Source organism: Charadrius vociferus, unplaced genomic scaffold (genome assembly GCF_000708025.1).
Source record: "Charadrius vociferus isolate BGI_N301 unplaced genomic scaffold, ASM70802v2 scaffold324, whole genome shotgun sequence".
In the NCBI taxonomy this organism is placed as follows: domain Eukaryota; kingdom Metazoa; phylum Chordata; class Aves; order Charadriiformes; family Charadriidae; genus Charadrius; species Charadrius vociferus.
Genome location: NW_009648041.1, coordinates 4,950,264 through 4,967,180, shown reverse-complemented (window position 1 = coordinate 4,967,180; position 16,917 = coordinate 4,950,264).

Below are 16,917 nucleotides of genomic sequence, written 5' to 3'. Positions count from 1 at the left end.
CTCAGCCTCGGGGTCTTTCTGGCCCTGTGGGTCTGCGATACCTCCACCGCTGCTTGCCCTCCCGTGCTTGCCACTGAAAAGTGTTGATAGCAACAGAAGTTGCACTGTTTTCTGAAAGCAAGTTTAATTCAGTCTGGTTCTGCTCCATGAAAGCCCTGGGAAGAGGGAGGGATACCATCAAACCTTGCGTGTGGCCCTCCTCGTGCACAGCCCGTCTCCTTTTGCCTGGTGTAACCAGCTGAGAGCAGGTGAAACCTTGATCTAAGTGCTAAGACATGCACCTTCAGCTGTGTCGAGCAACGCAGGGGCAGGTGCCAAGCAGGAGGTGCTCATCAGGGAAGGGCCAAGACACCTCTCAAACTCCCTTCCCCACCAGGGAATGTGACTGCCAACCATCCTTCTGCCAACAAAACCTCCCCATCTCCATCAAAATCACACCGGCACCACAGACACACCCGTATCTCATTTTCGAGTCTTCTGCGGGAGTTGCAGGTACACAAAGCAGTCAGGAACAGGTCTAGAGCATCCTGGTGGAAGGGCCTTTCCCACAGCCAGGTACTGAGCCCTTCCCTGCTTCCCGATTTCACCTCTGCACAACAGCTAGCACCGATCTGGGGTGCTCACCTGGGAGTTCATCCTGCCCTGTGCAATACTGCTAACGACAAAAGCTAACAGCACAACCTCCGGTGAGGTAAAGAGAACCAGGGCACAGCCCCAAAACATTAGTCACTACAAATACTCCGCTTAACCTGAAGCGGAACACATGCAGGGCACATTTTAATTTACATTTCTTTAATTATGAATGAATGTGGGTTTCTCTGGTGTTTACTCCAGAGCAATAACAATACGTCCAAAATTATAAATACCCCTGCAAACAACAACCACCAGTGGATGCCCACCTCGACCACCGGAGCCAACACAGGCAAGCGGAGATACCTTTGAAAGCCAAGGGCTGACATTTATCATGCACGACAAGGGGAGTTTTCCATATGTGACAGCCTGACATGCTACTGAGCGTGCTCTCAGAAGATGCCCACCTACAGCCTCTCCTTATTTACTTATTCTTTTGCACAACCTATTAATTAAACCAAAGGCTGAAAAACAAGAAGGAGGAATCACACCCAGGAAGGGAACGGTGTAAAGAAGGATTGTGTAGATTCACCAGGACGAACAATAATCATTGCTCTGATCTTGTTTTGCGATTGACTAGTTATAAATACACACCACTGGCAAGGTACCAGGGCAGGGAAAGAGCTTTATGAGAAAGGCACAGAAACAGACCCCAAAAGCAGAGTGCTCACGGCTCTCCAAAAGATAACCCTAAGTGCCCACTGCAAATGGGAGATCATATTTTTCTGCTCACGCTGGACAGAAGGGCAAATGATATCATTAAAGCCCACATCGCATCTCAAAGTCCTTGGAGGGAAGGCAAAGTGGTACTTCATATTTCTATAAAACAATTAGTATTGACAGAACAGACTATAATACAGCACTCGACCCAGAAGAGTAATTAACTATCACGGCAGCTTGCTTACTGGATGCAGATAGGAAGCAAGGAGGCGGCAATTAAAGAGCAAAAAGGCAAGCCAGACACATGGATTTGCTATAACGAGGTATTGACCCGCGAGCCTTCTGCGCAGGTGTCTGACGAGACGTCACGTACCCCGTGTCGAGCACTGGAGCATCCCCAGCGCAGCCGCTGGCACCTCCCTGGGCGCGGCAGGGGAAGGGCGAGAGCCCAGCACCGGTTCGGGAGGGGCTTCCCCACACAGGTTGTGCTCGGCCTCTCTTCCCTTTTCTTTGGTTTCTCTGTACCTTAAATAAGAGGATGGCTGTAAGCCAAGCAGACAGCTCTGGCCACCGATAGCATCAGTGGTGGAAAAGTACCACCGATGCAGGAAAGGCGCCTGGGAAGTTCTCTGCAAGATACCACATACCATCAAATACTTTTCTACCGAAGTTCAAGGCAATTGGTTTCAGCACCCTTCTGATTTGCAAATCTCTGAACAATGCTGAAAACTGAAGCCTCAGGGACGGCTGGGGCTCCCTGCATACTATTTCAGCCTCAAGATGAGTGGCTTTAAACATCTTTGGAGAGAAAATATTTGCATCTGAGTTTGGGGTCCAGAAACAAAGGACATTAGGTGCCCAAACCTTCAGGGTTTCCCCACCCAGAAGAGAGGTACAGTGGATCTATCTCTAAAAAGCTTAGGAAAACTCACCTAGCAAATAGGCTTTTCAATATAAACTTAGCAATAGCCCTCTAAGCCTGCTGCTCTAAGGAGATATTAAGAAGATCGCTGGTGCTCTCTAAGAAAGGAAGGAACCACGGGGGAAGAACACGGCCCCGCATGCCAGCATCACAGCACCAAGAGCACCGGGGTACATACAAGGCACCACACTCCAACGTCTGGGCTAAGGATTTGGGGGGGTTCCCACTCCGTACCCACTGTACCCTTGGGTTGCACTATCCCATCCTTGGGAGGCACCGATTCCTGGCTCTACCTTATTCCCAGCTGCTGGGGAAAGTGTCTTGGCATGGAGGTCCAGGGACCACTCTCGTCTCCTTGCAGGCAGGTGAAGCAGAAGCAAACGGTGTTTTTCTCCTTCAACACGAGCACCTTGCTCCCACCTCTTGTCAGGTCCCCTCTTCCCCTTCTCCCCTCTTTGGCCACGGGAGGTTTCCAGCACCAACTGGTGATGCCCCTCTGCAGCGCAGCTGCCAACACTTGGACAAACAGTCCATGGGACACCATCGCATTTGTACCCACGTGTGAACTTCTGGCGAACAGCTCACAAGTCAGGCCGGAAACATGACGGAGTATGAGAAACAAAACTCTTTCCTGCTGTGAAATTTCAAAACAATTCAGCAGGCTTTTTCATACCGGGAAAAAGCCAGGGCTACGCATGCAGCAAGGAGACAACGTGCAGCAGTTCTGTGCGCAGCTCCAGAGACAGAAAACTATTCTGCAGCGATGCAACTGACTGCTTCAACCTCCTCTGGTGGGAGGTGTCCCTGCCCACAGCAGGGGGGTTGGAACTCGATGACCTTCAAGGTCCCTTCCAGCCTAAACCATTCTAAGACTCTCTGATTCATTCCTGACACCCCTGAGATGAAGGGAGGAACCCACCCTGCAAGGGTTTGACAAGGACGCTGCGCTCTCCTGGGTGCAAGTGCCAAGGCACGGTAATGACGAAGGGCAGCAAAGGAGCCAGAAGACATCAGGCATCGCTGGGCCAGAGCGAGTACCACAATGACTAAGTCATCCTCTCCGGCCTGCCCAAACTCTTACAGCATGGGTAAATGATTATTTGAGAAACAGATCTGGATTTGGAGGCAACACTAGTTTCTGGAAATCAAGTCTCTGAACGAGCTAGGTAAGGAGAGCTGTAGGGTCTGCCGCTAGAGGTTTAGGACAAGAGACCTGCTGGGAGATGGCAGTTTAGCAACCAGACTTTCCAGAAACCACAGCTACAGAGATCTCAGGGTCAAAACCGCAATTCCCACCCGCCGATGCCAAACCTTGCCCAGTGTTGGAGAGCAGTAGGTTCTCCCCTGCCACCTTCTCCTGACAGCAAACCCGAGAGGGCAGTTGGGAGAATGTGACGGGTGGAAATACGGCATTAAGGTTTTGGACACAGGGATTTTAAGGCAGGAATCCTGATGAGCCATTCGTCGTGCTCCCTGTACACCCAGGACACAGCACTCACACCAGTTTGCTATTGCCGTTCTGTGTCATTTCACTCATTTGAGCAACAGCACCCGCTCCCACACTTTCTGGTGCAGGGACCGGCGCCCTGCGCACCAGGGAGGGAATAATGCATCTTCTAAATAATATTACTAAGTCAAATAATTTCATCAGCTCTGGGGAATCCTGGCCAGGTTCTGAAGTCACAGCAGCTGAGGACAGACAGTGCCACAGAGCTGCTGCCATGCAGATGACAAAGTCCTTTAAAAGCAGAGCACTTACTTTCATTTCTTCTCTTCCTAGAATGCCATTGTCAATCCCGATACACTAGGATGAGAAAGCACTGTCTTCCCTGGAATATTCCACCAGTAATCACCTTTGCACTCCTGCTCCATGCAGTGCTAACAGAGTAAACCAGACCCTGGTCCCAGTGAAAACAATGTGATTTTTTTTGCCACTGACGAGTCACTGCTTTACCTCACCTCCACGTCCCAGCTCGTATGCAAAAGCGGCGCCTGTTTTCACAACACAATTAACTGTAGCAGCAGGTAACAGCCAACACACAACTCCTGCCAACATAAATGTGCTGGTTTCATCTTGGGACCTACTCCTCTGCTGATAGAGCTCGATATTGCTCCACCAGCATCAAGGAGCAGCGAGACAGGCAAAGGAAACCACAGCGGAGTAAAAACTGACAGCAGCAAAACAGAACACCCTGGTCCTGCTGCAATGGTTGATAGATCATATTTAGGTACCAGCTCAGCTTCTAAAGGAAGCCAGCAGGATATGGAATAAAATTTGGCAGCTGCAATTCTGGTGCCAGAAAGGCAGCGGGGCAGGACGGCGGCTGGATGGCGCCGAGGGCAGAGGCAGCTCTAAGGCACTCAGATCCATCCCATACTACTTTACTACTACTACACTGAGCAAGCAGCTCTCCTCGTGCAGATGATGTTAGGAAGGGAAGAAATTGGGAATCGTTACTGTGCCACAACTCTGAAATACTTTCCCCATGTAGGCAAGAAACTGTTCCCATCACAAGAAGTCTCATTTCAGCGTGCGTGTGCATGAATGCACAAGGTAAGAACTAAAAATAGAGGTACCCCATTTCCACGCATCGAGTCAGCAGGTACAGAAACAGCGTAAACAGTGATTCAGCAGCAGCCCGCATGATGCGGAAGGTTGTTCCCTTGCCTCTGCCTCCCTGCTTGCAGCCCGTCCCACCTCGGCTGGGTCCCTGCCTCCCAGCAGCTCCCAAGAGCAATGCCCACATCTGAATTGCAGAAACACCCCCCACCCTGCAGGGCTGGGGGAAACCTGACAGCCCCAGGGGACTCGCCGGCTGCTCCGCTCCCTCGGGAAGGGGGCGATGTGGGGTCCCCATGAACGCCCTCCAGGCAAGGTCCAGCTCCCAAGAACACAGACGTTTATAGAGCTTCTCTGTCTACAGCAGTTTTTGTAGTGCGAAGTCTAAACGCGACCATGACCAAGTGTTTTGCTATGAAGATAGCTGCGTAATTCACATTTTTGCTATTTTTCCATTGAGCTTATGAGCCTTGTATCTACAAATCTTAGTCATCCAAGCTGGGTACAAAAAGATGCACGATGTACAACCATAGCGTATGGTTGCCATCCCTGGTGCAAAGTAGTGCTGTGACTCCATAAACACTCCTGATAAATTGCACAAGACGACACCAAGGACATTTTTCAAGTCCTGTGAGATTTGCTACATAAACAGTTATGACCTTGTACGCATGGTTTCAACAGGGCCAAGTTGTTTTTTGCTGGTTCTCACCCCCAATTTTTTCATTAATGTTTGCTGAGAAGCCAGAAGGAGAAGCAGATATATGAAAAGGAGAAAGACTGAAGACTAGAAACATCATCTTTCATTTACCTTACATTTTGTAAAACTGTAACTTATCTCTTCAAGCAGAGGGTAAGAAAATATTTCACAGTTTTCCCACCACCCAAGCTCTCATTCACGCTTTCAAAGCCAGCAAAGGGAAGGAAAGCCTCCCAAGAACCTACCCGTTCCACACCAAGCATCCGTGTAAGCAATTCCTCCCTCCTGCCCCCGAAGTCCTGGGGTTAACGTGCCCCTTTCTGCTTTAGCAAGCTGTGCTCTCGGCTCCAGGCACCATCTCTCCCAAAGGCACCAGCGCCGGGGGGAAAAAACCCCAGTCCTGCTATTTAGTGATACTGATGCTCAGCGAGTTCTGGCTGTGGACCCTCTCAGCATCGCTGCCCCATCGGAGCCACGGGGCATCCAGCGGAGCTGCCAACAGCTCCGGGGTCTCTTCCCATGCCCTGCCACCCTGCAACGAGCTCCCCCGCCTTTCCACAGCAACCCCAGCTCTTGGGACCAGGGTCAGTCCTGTAGGGCTGGCTGGTCCCACAGGTCACCTGGGGAGGTCCAGTGGTGGCACCCGTGTTGCACCTGCCTTTGTTGGATTTTTTTTTTTCTTGCTTTAAGAAAGCGCCTGCTTTTTAAGACACTCCTCCATGAAAGAAGTTGATTTAACCACAAGCACTGAGAGGCCATCTAGAGAAACCCTGCTGGCCGGGATGCCCAAACCAGGATGCACCTCCACAACACCAGCCTTAAGAAAAACATCTGGGTTTTGTTGTTATCATTGCTTTTCTGGTCGAAAGACGTGGAGCCAGCAGCATCACCAGGCAGACAGGAACGCTTCGAGCATGGGACACCCACTGCATCCATCCTGTGGCCTCGAGCCGCGTACCCCGGGCACACAGTGCTGCATCCCCGGCGGCCAGGGCTGCCCAGGGTGATGCAAACAGGGTGGAGGGGAGACCGTATCCCCCCACACACGTCCCCCAGGCGTGATGCGGAGATGCTAACCCAAAATCGCAGCCTGTGCCCCTGTGTTGGGCATGCCACAGCCCAGCGCACGCACCACTTACCTGCTAATACCTCGTGCAAAACCGAAAAAATAATAATGGAGCTATTAAAAGCAGGGGAGCCAGCATTACAGCCACAATGTTCAGAGTCATTCTTCTCTCATATGAGGGATGATAGACCTTTGAGTGAGCAAATACTACACATAGCCAGAAAGCCTTTTAACGCATGATAAAAATATCACTGAGGGGCTTTCCTGCACAACTTTGACTTGCCCCCACACCATTCCTGGCCAGCATAATTGACCAAGAACAATTGAAGCGCGTGAGGATTTCAACGTAATCTCAGAATGGATTAAAGTCATTTCTACTGTCACCTTGACATATACTGAAGCCTGGATGATTTGCATTTTGACATCTAATTGAAATGAGGGTTGCTGCCTAACGGGCCTTAGTCTTCTCAAAAACATGCTTGTGCTTCCCCACCCAAAGAAAACATTTATCACAAGTTTCACCTTGAATATAGGTCACAGCATTGCAAAGCAAGTAATCAGAGCTGTAAAAAAAAAAAAGAAGATTCTGTCTAGGTGAAAAAGAATAAATTCAAAAGGCACATCTGTTCTCCTTAGCCACAGTAAGGAAGATTATTACCATTAGTGTGAGGCTTATACAGCAAAAGAAAAAACTGGTTAAAGAAAAAAAAAAATCACTTAGTGTCATCTTTCATCATTAAATTTTCATGGAAAAAACACTGCGATTTGCTTAGTCTAGGTATATATGCAATGTAAAGAGACCATCTGACATCATCGAGGCATAACACAGCGAGATAAATGGACACGATTTGCCACACTACTGGAGCAGCTGTAACTCCCTCCCAGACCTGCAGCAATCAAACGAAAGGGCACAGAAATAGCAAGCCATCTGCTGCTTGCTGGCCACTGAGTCTCATGTGTTCGGCTGATAGGAAAGAATCGGGGGGTCTCACTCTTCTGTTTGTATGGGCTTAAACAGGGGGCAGCTGAGCTGTTACGCCAGTTTAAACACCCATCTCTCGTTAGTCCCATTTCGGTTGTCCCTGCAAGCCTTAGCCATCACCGCAGGATGGACATCTGGAGGCCGTAGTCTGCACTGAGAGCGCCCTAAGCAAGGGCAGCCGGAGCACATCCATGTGCATCCGGAGCACGCTCATCTGGAGCAGAGCCTGGCTTCGCAGGCTCCCAGCAATGCAAAACCAGGCTCAGCGCTCCAGGCTGCCTTCCTTTCACACAGCCACCGGGTTTTGAGAGCATTAAAAAGGAAAGAAAAGACTGGAGCAATAAGGCTGAAGATTTCCCCGTCCTGCTTCTGCATCACAGCGCAATTGTCCCTGCTGCACCCTCCTGAAGGACGGCAGCACCCGTAACGAGCTCAGGAGATGACAGAGGAGCGAGCTGCAGGGAAGCCATGCACTCCTGCCCACCTCCCCAACCGCAAACAGAGAGGTGGAAAGGGTCCATGGCTATTGTGCAGAGTTGTTAAGATCATAGAATGGTTTAGGTTGGAAAGGACCTTCAAGATCATCGAGTTCCAACTCCCCTGCCATAGACACCTCCCACCAGACCAGGTTGCCCAAGGCCACGTCCAGCCTGGCCTTGAACACCTCCAGGGATGGGGCCTCAACAACCTCTCTGGACAACCTGTGCCAGGTGCCTCACCACCCTTAAAGTGAAAAACTTCTTCCTAATGTTTAATCTAAACCTGCCCTCTTCCAGTTTAGAGCCATTCCCCCTCGTCCTGTCACTACATGCCCTAGTAAAAAGGCTTCTATATGAAGCCCCACGTGTGTATATTAAACATCGTCTCCTTTCATCATCAAGTGGGTACAGCTTGTAAGCATGAATTATGCAAGACTATTAACTGTCGTCTTATAAGAGGGAGCAGCTGTAGAGGCTGCGTGGAGGACACGGCAGCGCAGAAGGGGCAGCCCGTGGATGCTCAGTGTCTGTGTGCGTCTGAGCTTCAGAGCTGCTGCTCTCACCCAGTCCGGTCCTAGTGCTCCCAGGGACCCGCGCATCCTGCGCTAAGCCATTAACTCACCATCTCAAAAGCTCCCACCATCTTCCAGCGCTCTATGAAGGAAAGAGAAGTATTTCCATCACCTTTTTATTGATGGCAGCTTGAGAAAGATCTGGAGAGTTGTGCGAGCACGTGAAGGAGCGAGCAGGGAGCTGAGCCAGTACCCTGGCCCAAACCCAAGCCCGCAGCCAGCACCCAAACTGCCAAGCTCTGCCTCCGCTTTCGCCCGAGATCACAAGGAACCTGAAATAGCAAACCCTCTCTGAGACCAGGGACCTCTGGTCCCTGTTCCAGTTCAGTCATTTGCTCTTTGCCCAGTGAACCCCCACACTCGGCAGGGGCACACCGCTGAGGATACAGCCTGGGGTACGTCGCACAGCCCACCTCGCGAGCACCGCTGGGTCACAGGCAAGCGGTGGCCACAGGCAAGAGGTGGCCGCAGGCAGGGATGCAGGCTGGCAGCACGGAGCACTCGTCTGCCCCGAACCTACGACTCGCAGAGCATTGCAGGCTGCTTCACTCAGCCCTGTCACCAAGTCCTCGCCGAGCTGACACCATGCTTAGCAGATGTGCTAAGGTTGCTGGAGGCAAGCCCTGGCCATAAATTACCTATAGGGTGAGAAAGCCTTTGATCCAATTTTACATAAAATATTAATCTCTCCGGTCAATACGAATGCTGTTAGGATTGAGTGGCGGGGCCGTACACAGCTCGGAAGCATTTTGGAACATAACAGGTGCCAAAAGGGGAGGCACAGATTGGTGTTAAGACCGGTTTCATTTATTGTATATATCATGGACTTGGAAGAACAAACATCAAGCACCGTGATTATATTTACTGATGATTCAGAGTTGTGTGGGCTCCACAATACACAAGAGGAGGGCCATAAAGTCCCGGACAACTGTGAGCAAGCAAGCACCTCGGGGGATAATTAAATTAATTCGAGCTATGGAAATGCCACACAACAAGGCTAAAACATAAAGCAAATAACATTGAAAAGGACTTTGCACTCCGAGACTATATGAGACAAACCCAGGCTGCTGCTTGTCCCCAGTCACCCACGCAGGGTGCCAGGAACTGTACAAGCACAAAGCCCACGTTGTTGTGGCCATCAGAGAGAACAGGTAGGAGAAAACAGGTACAGGATACACAGGAAGCATTGAAAAAGCAATCCCAGTGACACCAGTTGTACGTGTCCCCAGCCCAACACACTGTGGCTTTAGAGGGCCCATGCTACGTGGGGACCACCAGTGACACAGCAGCTCCTGGGCCACCCTGGCAAAACAAATCCACGCAGGGGACCTCAAGCCACAGTGCATCTCCCACCTTGCTTACCAACTCCCAGTCCCTATTATCAGCTCCTTTCCAGACTCTTGACCATCGCTCCCCATTCCCAGATTGTGTAACTGCCCCTAATTGACGGGGCAGCCTCGCCACGCTAACGAGCCCTGCCTGACACAAGGCAGTTGCCTTAGGAGACATTGAGGCATCTTGTCTGCGCCATCCTGCCCAGCAAAGGGACCGCTGGCAGCGCAGCGCAGAGCCCCTTCCAGGAGATGGGCCCCGACAGCACGTCGGAGCGAGACTGGGGAACACAGAGCATCTGGAGCAGCAACATGAGAAAGGACACGGGAGAAGAAGTAAGAAGCGGCAGTGCTGCCCAAGGCCCCGAAGGCAAGGAGAAGATGCTAAATTTGATGAGGTTGAGGAAGGGAGCCAAAGGAGGAATAAATAGAGCTAATGAGAAAACAAGGCATGAGCATTCAAAAACCTTTAACACACTGCTAAACAGCAATAAAAAGGCAATTAGAGTTCTGAGATGCATGGAGGGTAATTGCATGCACTATAAATAGGTGGTGGGAAGACTGTCCCGCTCAGCAGGATCTGATTCGCTTTTGGGGTGACTTCTGCGCAGACAGGAATATTCTGGTGTGAGAAAGAAGCTGAGAGAAGAGAGTTTACAGAGAGATGAGATTACAGGAGGACTTTCTATCACACGCATCCTTCTGTATGAAATATGCACCAAGCAGGAGCTCTACAACGGAGGCTTCGGAGGTCCGAGCTTGAGGAACTCCAAACCAAAGTTCAGCAGCAGAGAAGGGAAATAGCCATAGGAAGAAACAAACATCCATTTTATGCCAGCCAGCAACGCGTGTGGCACTGGAGTGCAGGCAGTTCAGTGGCTGCCACTATTGATGGAGACAGTCCCTAACCACGCTGCTCTCCAGCGCCCACGGAGATCCTGCCCAGCCCAGCTCAACCCTACCATGAGCATGTGCATGCATGCACCTCTAACAGCATTTACCATCAAGCAAAAAGATGGTTTAAAAGTGGAATTCAAAACCCAAACCCACTTGAGTCTGCTCCTCAGGCTGCCACCAGTGTGCTCTTTCTGTTCAGACCTGTCCCTCAGGTCTGCTCCACACCGAAGAGCACAACTGCTCCACAGTCACATAACCCTCTCCCCCGGGCTGCTGTAACCCCTGGGGGGATGCCCATATCTTGGCCGTACAGGCTCATGGTAGCCCGTGCAAGCAGGTAGCTCACCGTTTAAAGAGCAAGCTCTCTGATGGCATTCCTTGCCCAGCCTTCCCTCCCTAGACCAGCTAGGTTGGACCCAGTGCACCCAGTGTCCCGAGGCTCTCTCCCTGCCAGGCACAGAGGCACACAGCTCAGGCTGTGGGAGAACATGCCACAAGAGGTCCCGGGGAAGAAGGAGCCCTCAGAGCGGATAAAACCCACGAGACCCCAGTTGAAGGTAGGGGCATGGTCTTTGGAGCATCACAACCAACATCTTTAAGAGCAAGAGGCACCACTGAAGTCCACGGAACACGCCAATGAGCAGAAATTGTACCGGACAGATCCCTGGCCAACATAAACCACCACTGCATGATCAACTTGAGTTTTCTGAGGACATCAGTTCTCTCTCAAGACAGCTATTAGCTAGAAAAATACCATTCCCCACCATCCCTGCACGGCCCTGGGCCATGCCTGCTGCAGAGAAAAGAGGAGATGGAAAAGGAAAAGGCAGCTGCACCTTGGAGCTGCGAGCAACCCCTCCTCCCTGCCCCGGCTCCTTCCCAGATACCGTCTGGAGAGGGAAAATTTGCAGAGTGAAGCACCAAAGGCGCGAGAAAGGGAAGGAGCAAAGCTGTCACTTCCCAGCTCCAAACTCCATCGGTTGAGCCCGGTGCCCTTCTCGGCTCCCCGCTCCTTCCCACCGCAGAGCATCGGCATCGATTCACGTGCGGGAGCTGCTCTGCCCTCACGAATGACTGAGCACACACAAAGTCTCTGCAGTCCTAACTCCAGCTAGCTCTTGGCTATGCACCAAAAAACAACCCCGTGTGGCTCAGGCAGCTGCACGTCCCCAGATAACAGCAGCAGATGGCTTCTGCCTAGAGGTCTCGCTGGCAGAGGGTGGTCTGCGGTGCTGGGGGTGGGAGGCAGAGCACCGGGGTTTTGCAGCACGCACCGCTGGCGGGTCACGCAGCCTCGCCGGTGGCTGAAGAAGCGCTGGCTGTGTCCTTCCTTCATCCTTGCATTGTCACCGTGCAGGTAGCAAAGCAGCTGGCTCCTGCTGCGTCACCCCATTAGCTTCCTTCCCAGGCAGCGACGAGTCTGTCGTCTCTGGTTGCAAGAAGGGTGGGAGCAGTCTGCCAGGAGGGAGGGGAAATCTGGGGGCGCAGGCAATAAAAAAAAAATAAATAATCAAACCCAGCATGTGCAATACGCAAAGCACTTGCCAAACCAGGAAAGGATATTTGGCACCTTAGGGGAAATCTGCCCTTTGCCTGATGTTCTGGTTGTGCGATGCCCGCGTCGCCTCCCGGCTGCTGAGGTGCGAGAGCCGCTGACCCTCCCCACAGCACACCAGGCAAGGCGAAACCCCCTTCTTGCAAAAGCTAGCCCCTGGCAGCACCACCAGCAGTCCCAGCAGAGCTTCTGAACAGCTTTGCTTAATTGCTCCCACATCATCCGTTGGTTTTTATCCCCAAAACGTAACGTCTGAACCCCCTCTCCTTCCAGGCCCCCACCCATCCGATAGGGACATCCAAGGGGACCACTGAACGGCACAGGGGCTGCATCTGGGCGGCTGCTCGCGGAGGAGCTTCTCCCTTCCACAGCCACCTGCACCAGCCACGTGCCAAGGTCAGCCAAAGCGAGCCCAAAAACCTCCTCCCAGAGCACCTTTGCAGTATTTTGTTTTACTGGGCCAACCGGCTGGACAGGGCCCCCACAAGTCTCTCCCTGGGATAGGAGTTTGTTTCCCAGCAAAGCACCGGTCCTGTTGGAAATGAGGTGGGTGGTAGAAGGGACAGCGAGGACACGTATGGAAAAATGCATTCCTTATACAGGAGGAAAAAATAAGCTTTTGACGCCAAATCTGCCTCTTCGTTGAACTAACATGGTATCTCCCTAACTTCATCTCTCCCTCCGGTGAGCACGGTGCTGTATTTAGCAGCGCCGATTCACGTTCCCTCTGACATCCAAACACAAAACTTATATCCCCTTATCTCGCTGGGGTGCCACCAGCCAGGCAGAGAGCACAGCCAGCCTGTCCCCTCCTGCTCCCAGACGGAGCCTGTATGGCGGCTGCGACCCCCTCCAGGCTCCAAAATGACCCTCGTGCCTGAACATCCCTCCCAGAAGAGGCAAATCACTGCCCCTCTCCGAGTGGTTGCAAGGAAGGCAAGGGGCTGCTTCCCTGTGATATGGAGGTGGGCAAGGCTGTGTGTTGGGGTGCTCAGGATGGTAAAATCCTGCACCCCAACACACAGCCTTCTGTATCTCCGGGCAATGCTGACTTAGCATCATCTGGGCAGGTAACACGATAAATTCCCCGGAGAAGGGAGAATCGCTTCCTGCAGGAGTCGGTGTGCCCCACGCACCTCATCGATTGCCAACACACATCGCAACTAACGAACATCAGGGGTTACTACAAACTTACGGGATCCACAAACTGCCAGCGCCATCCTCTCCAGCTCAGCGGGCGCTCGGGATCAAATTCAGATGCTACAGCAGACACCGCTGATGCTCGTCACAAGGCAACGTGCGAGACTGTTTCAATAAGACATTTCTTAACAAATAGCTGCTTCTATCAGTAGTTCCTCAGGCTGTGAGCCTGGAAATTGGCCTTTCCTCCCTACTACCTTACTCCCCTGAGCCAGACAGGCAATTGGGAGCAAAACCACCCCCTTTGAGCCCCACTTCTGAGGGACTGAGCTGAGCTTCTGCATGCTGCCACGCTGCGGCTGCTCTGGATGAAGAGCTTCTTTCTCCTGCAGAAGTACATTAGGCAACAACAATATCTAAAACAAGTGCTGCTTCTCCACTGCAAAAAAGTTTATTGGGGATCATGAGGCCATGATCCTTCCCCAGGCTGAAGACAACCAGCAGGTGATGGGCTCACTCTGCTCCATACTTGTACAGGACCAGATCCAGTTCATAGCCAGTGCTCGTTCTAAATCATCGAGTGTTGATCTAAATCCCACCCAAAAAAGGAGCAGGAGATGGAAACAGAGGGTCTACAGACAAAGCTAGACGTGAAGATTGTCTCATCATATTCTGAAGAGACGTGAAGATTGTCTCATCATATTCTGAAGACAAGGAGCACCCTGCTCTTGCGTGAACCACACCCTAATTCAGCACGTGAGATCACAAAAGGCCACTGATGGACCATCTGCGGGCAGCCTTGTTTGCCAGGGCATTGGTACAAACGCGTGTGGCATCAGCCCAAAGTCCTACCAAAGTCAGTGGCGTTCCTTCAAGATCTGCACACTGCATCTCCAGTCCCTGAAGATAAACACTGCAGCACCATCATTAAAAAAACCCCACCCTATGCTAAACTAGGGAAAACGTGACTAAACCTAGATTTCATTAAGTTTCTTCATCAAAACACTAACATTTGAGTATAGGCAGATGGTCAGTACTTAAGCAGTCGTGGTCATGCGACTGTCCTGAAGCACATGGGTCAAGTCATTGAGTTGTGTGTTGGGGCAGTTCTCCAACCCCTCCGGGCTGGAGGTGGCCTGTACTAATGTCCCCTCACAAACGTCATTATATACCTCACACAACTAAAAGTTCGAGCTCCCAACCTTACTGTGAGACAGACAGGTTTTGAGCTATGACAACTACAAACATGGCATCGCTTACCCCAAGCTGAATAAACATTTACAAGACATTTTGACTCAGGTGTTTAAATTCTATAAAACGACTGATTTTATCTGCCTGAATCACACACAAACAATACCAAACGTTATCACTAAAAGCACCTTTTCAAACAACAACTTCACACATTCACATCAAACACTCAGCAACTGCACTTATGTCCAGTTTTAAGAATGATCCCCACCCAATCTAGAAGAAAACCCAGTCAAAGCACCCCAAATATCCTGTACCCACAAATAACTTCTTCCAAACCAAGTACAAGGTTAGGATGCTCTGTATATTTTTTTTTCTGTACCTACAAGGTAACTATGCAGGGAAACTCCCCAGGAACCTGCCACCTCTTGCATCTCCCCTCTCCCACCCTCATGAAGACAGAGCTGGACCTTGCTTGCTGGAGCCCAAAGCATGCCCTACAAGAAGAGTGGTCCAATTCTGATCCGCTGGGAGCCAGTAGTGCCACCTGCTGTGTGGAGCAGCCAAGACCAAGACATGAACTCAGCTTGTCCTCCCATGCCTGCTCCAGGCTCTACAAGAGTTGGGGAGCGAGGTGTCACCTTGCCTGCTCCAGGCTCTACAAGAGTTGGGAAGGTGACACCTCGCTCCCCTCGCACCTCACCCTGCTCTATTTCCAGGAAGGAAAGACCTTTGAAGGGCAACCCACCCTCCTGGGTGACAGAGAGGACCTGCTCACCACTAGGGAAGGTCCCCTCATCTGCTGTTTTAAAGGAACTCTACTATTTTAATTAGTCTTAGTTTTTAAAGACACACTAAACTATAGGTGGTTCCTAGAGACCACTTTGTGGGTGAAACCCTGGAGCTGCTCAAGCCACTAGCTGAATTCATATTGACACCAACCAAGCAACAGCTTTATTGATTATATTATACTGATTGGTCTTAACATATTAATCAGGTTTACATAATTAAATAAATACAGGGTGTACACCTTGTGCCCCCCTGGACTAAAGCATCATCAGTAGCTGTAAGGGGTTTGTACGCATTCGCTGCTAGTAGCAGTGTTGTGATGGCTGGGTTCTGACTGCTAAACCACACTAAAAACAAATTAAATACTTCTCCAGCTAACAAAAAATTACGCAGGGAAATGACTTGCTGACCGCTTCCCACTTAGGTGAATGAAGAACGAGTGACTCATCACTCAGCAGAAGGAATTACAAGTTGTGCAAAAGGCAAAGTGCTTCAGGGAGAGCGTCTAGACTACGCAAAGCGGGGCCATAAATAATACCTTTTGGAAACGACAGGCTTTACCAGGGGTTGGAGCTGCATGATCTGGTGAGTTTTCTCCACTCTTAGTTCGCATCATCTCTGGCCCGAGAGGTGCCACCCACAATAACTGAATTGTCGGGCTGCAGATCAGGAACTGTGAAGTTTTACAACAGCCAAAGCCCAAGCTCGCAGCTTATTTAATTACCTGCTTCCCAATCCAATAAGCTGCAAGTATATAAATAGCCAAAGTATGACAAATATTTAATATCTGCTAGAATTAAATTAAGATAAGGCACTGGCAAAATAAATGATAAGTGTTTTAACTGAAAATAACCATTTTCTGCAGTTTCCAGACAACGTGAGCACAATGATCGCATTCTGCACTCCACAGTGCTGAGGAACACCGCATCTCAGAAGTGCCAGACCTCCTTCCCCACGGCAATGCTCTCCAAGCAGCAATTTCATCTTCACTTCAGGGTTAGTGCAGAGCTGACCCGGGAACAGCCCTAGCCGAGAGCCCAGCCACACGCACAGCTCTCATCTGATGGTGGAAGCGGCCAGTGCCCACACCAAGCCAGTGAAGTGGCAAACGCAGCCCCCAACTACTCTTCCAGGTTTTTACGGGCATAGCACTAATCTTGCAAGCCCTGCTAGATGGTGTTGAACTCTGCTGCAACTACAGAGCTGTGCAGGGGGTCCAGCTCACGCTTGAGACCTGCCTGGACCTTGTATCTCCTTCTTAAACAGCACTAGAGAGCAACCGAGGGACAGACAAAGAACAAGAAGAGCGCATCGTCTGTACCTCTTCTCTCCTGCAGAGTGGAGAAAACCACATCTCTAAGGGTTTCTTGGGGCCAGCAGGGCACAATCTGACCATAAAAATCACAGTTCCTCCAGCAGAAAGCTAGTAGAACAAGTCCCAACACCACC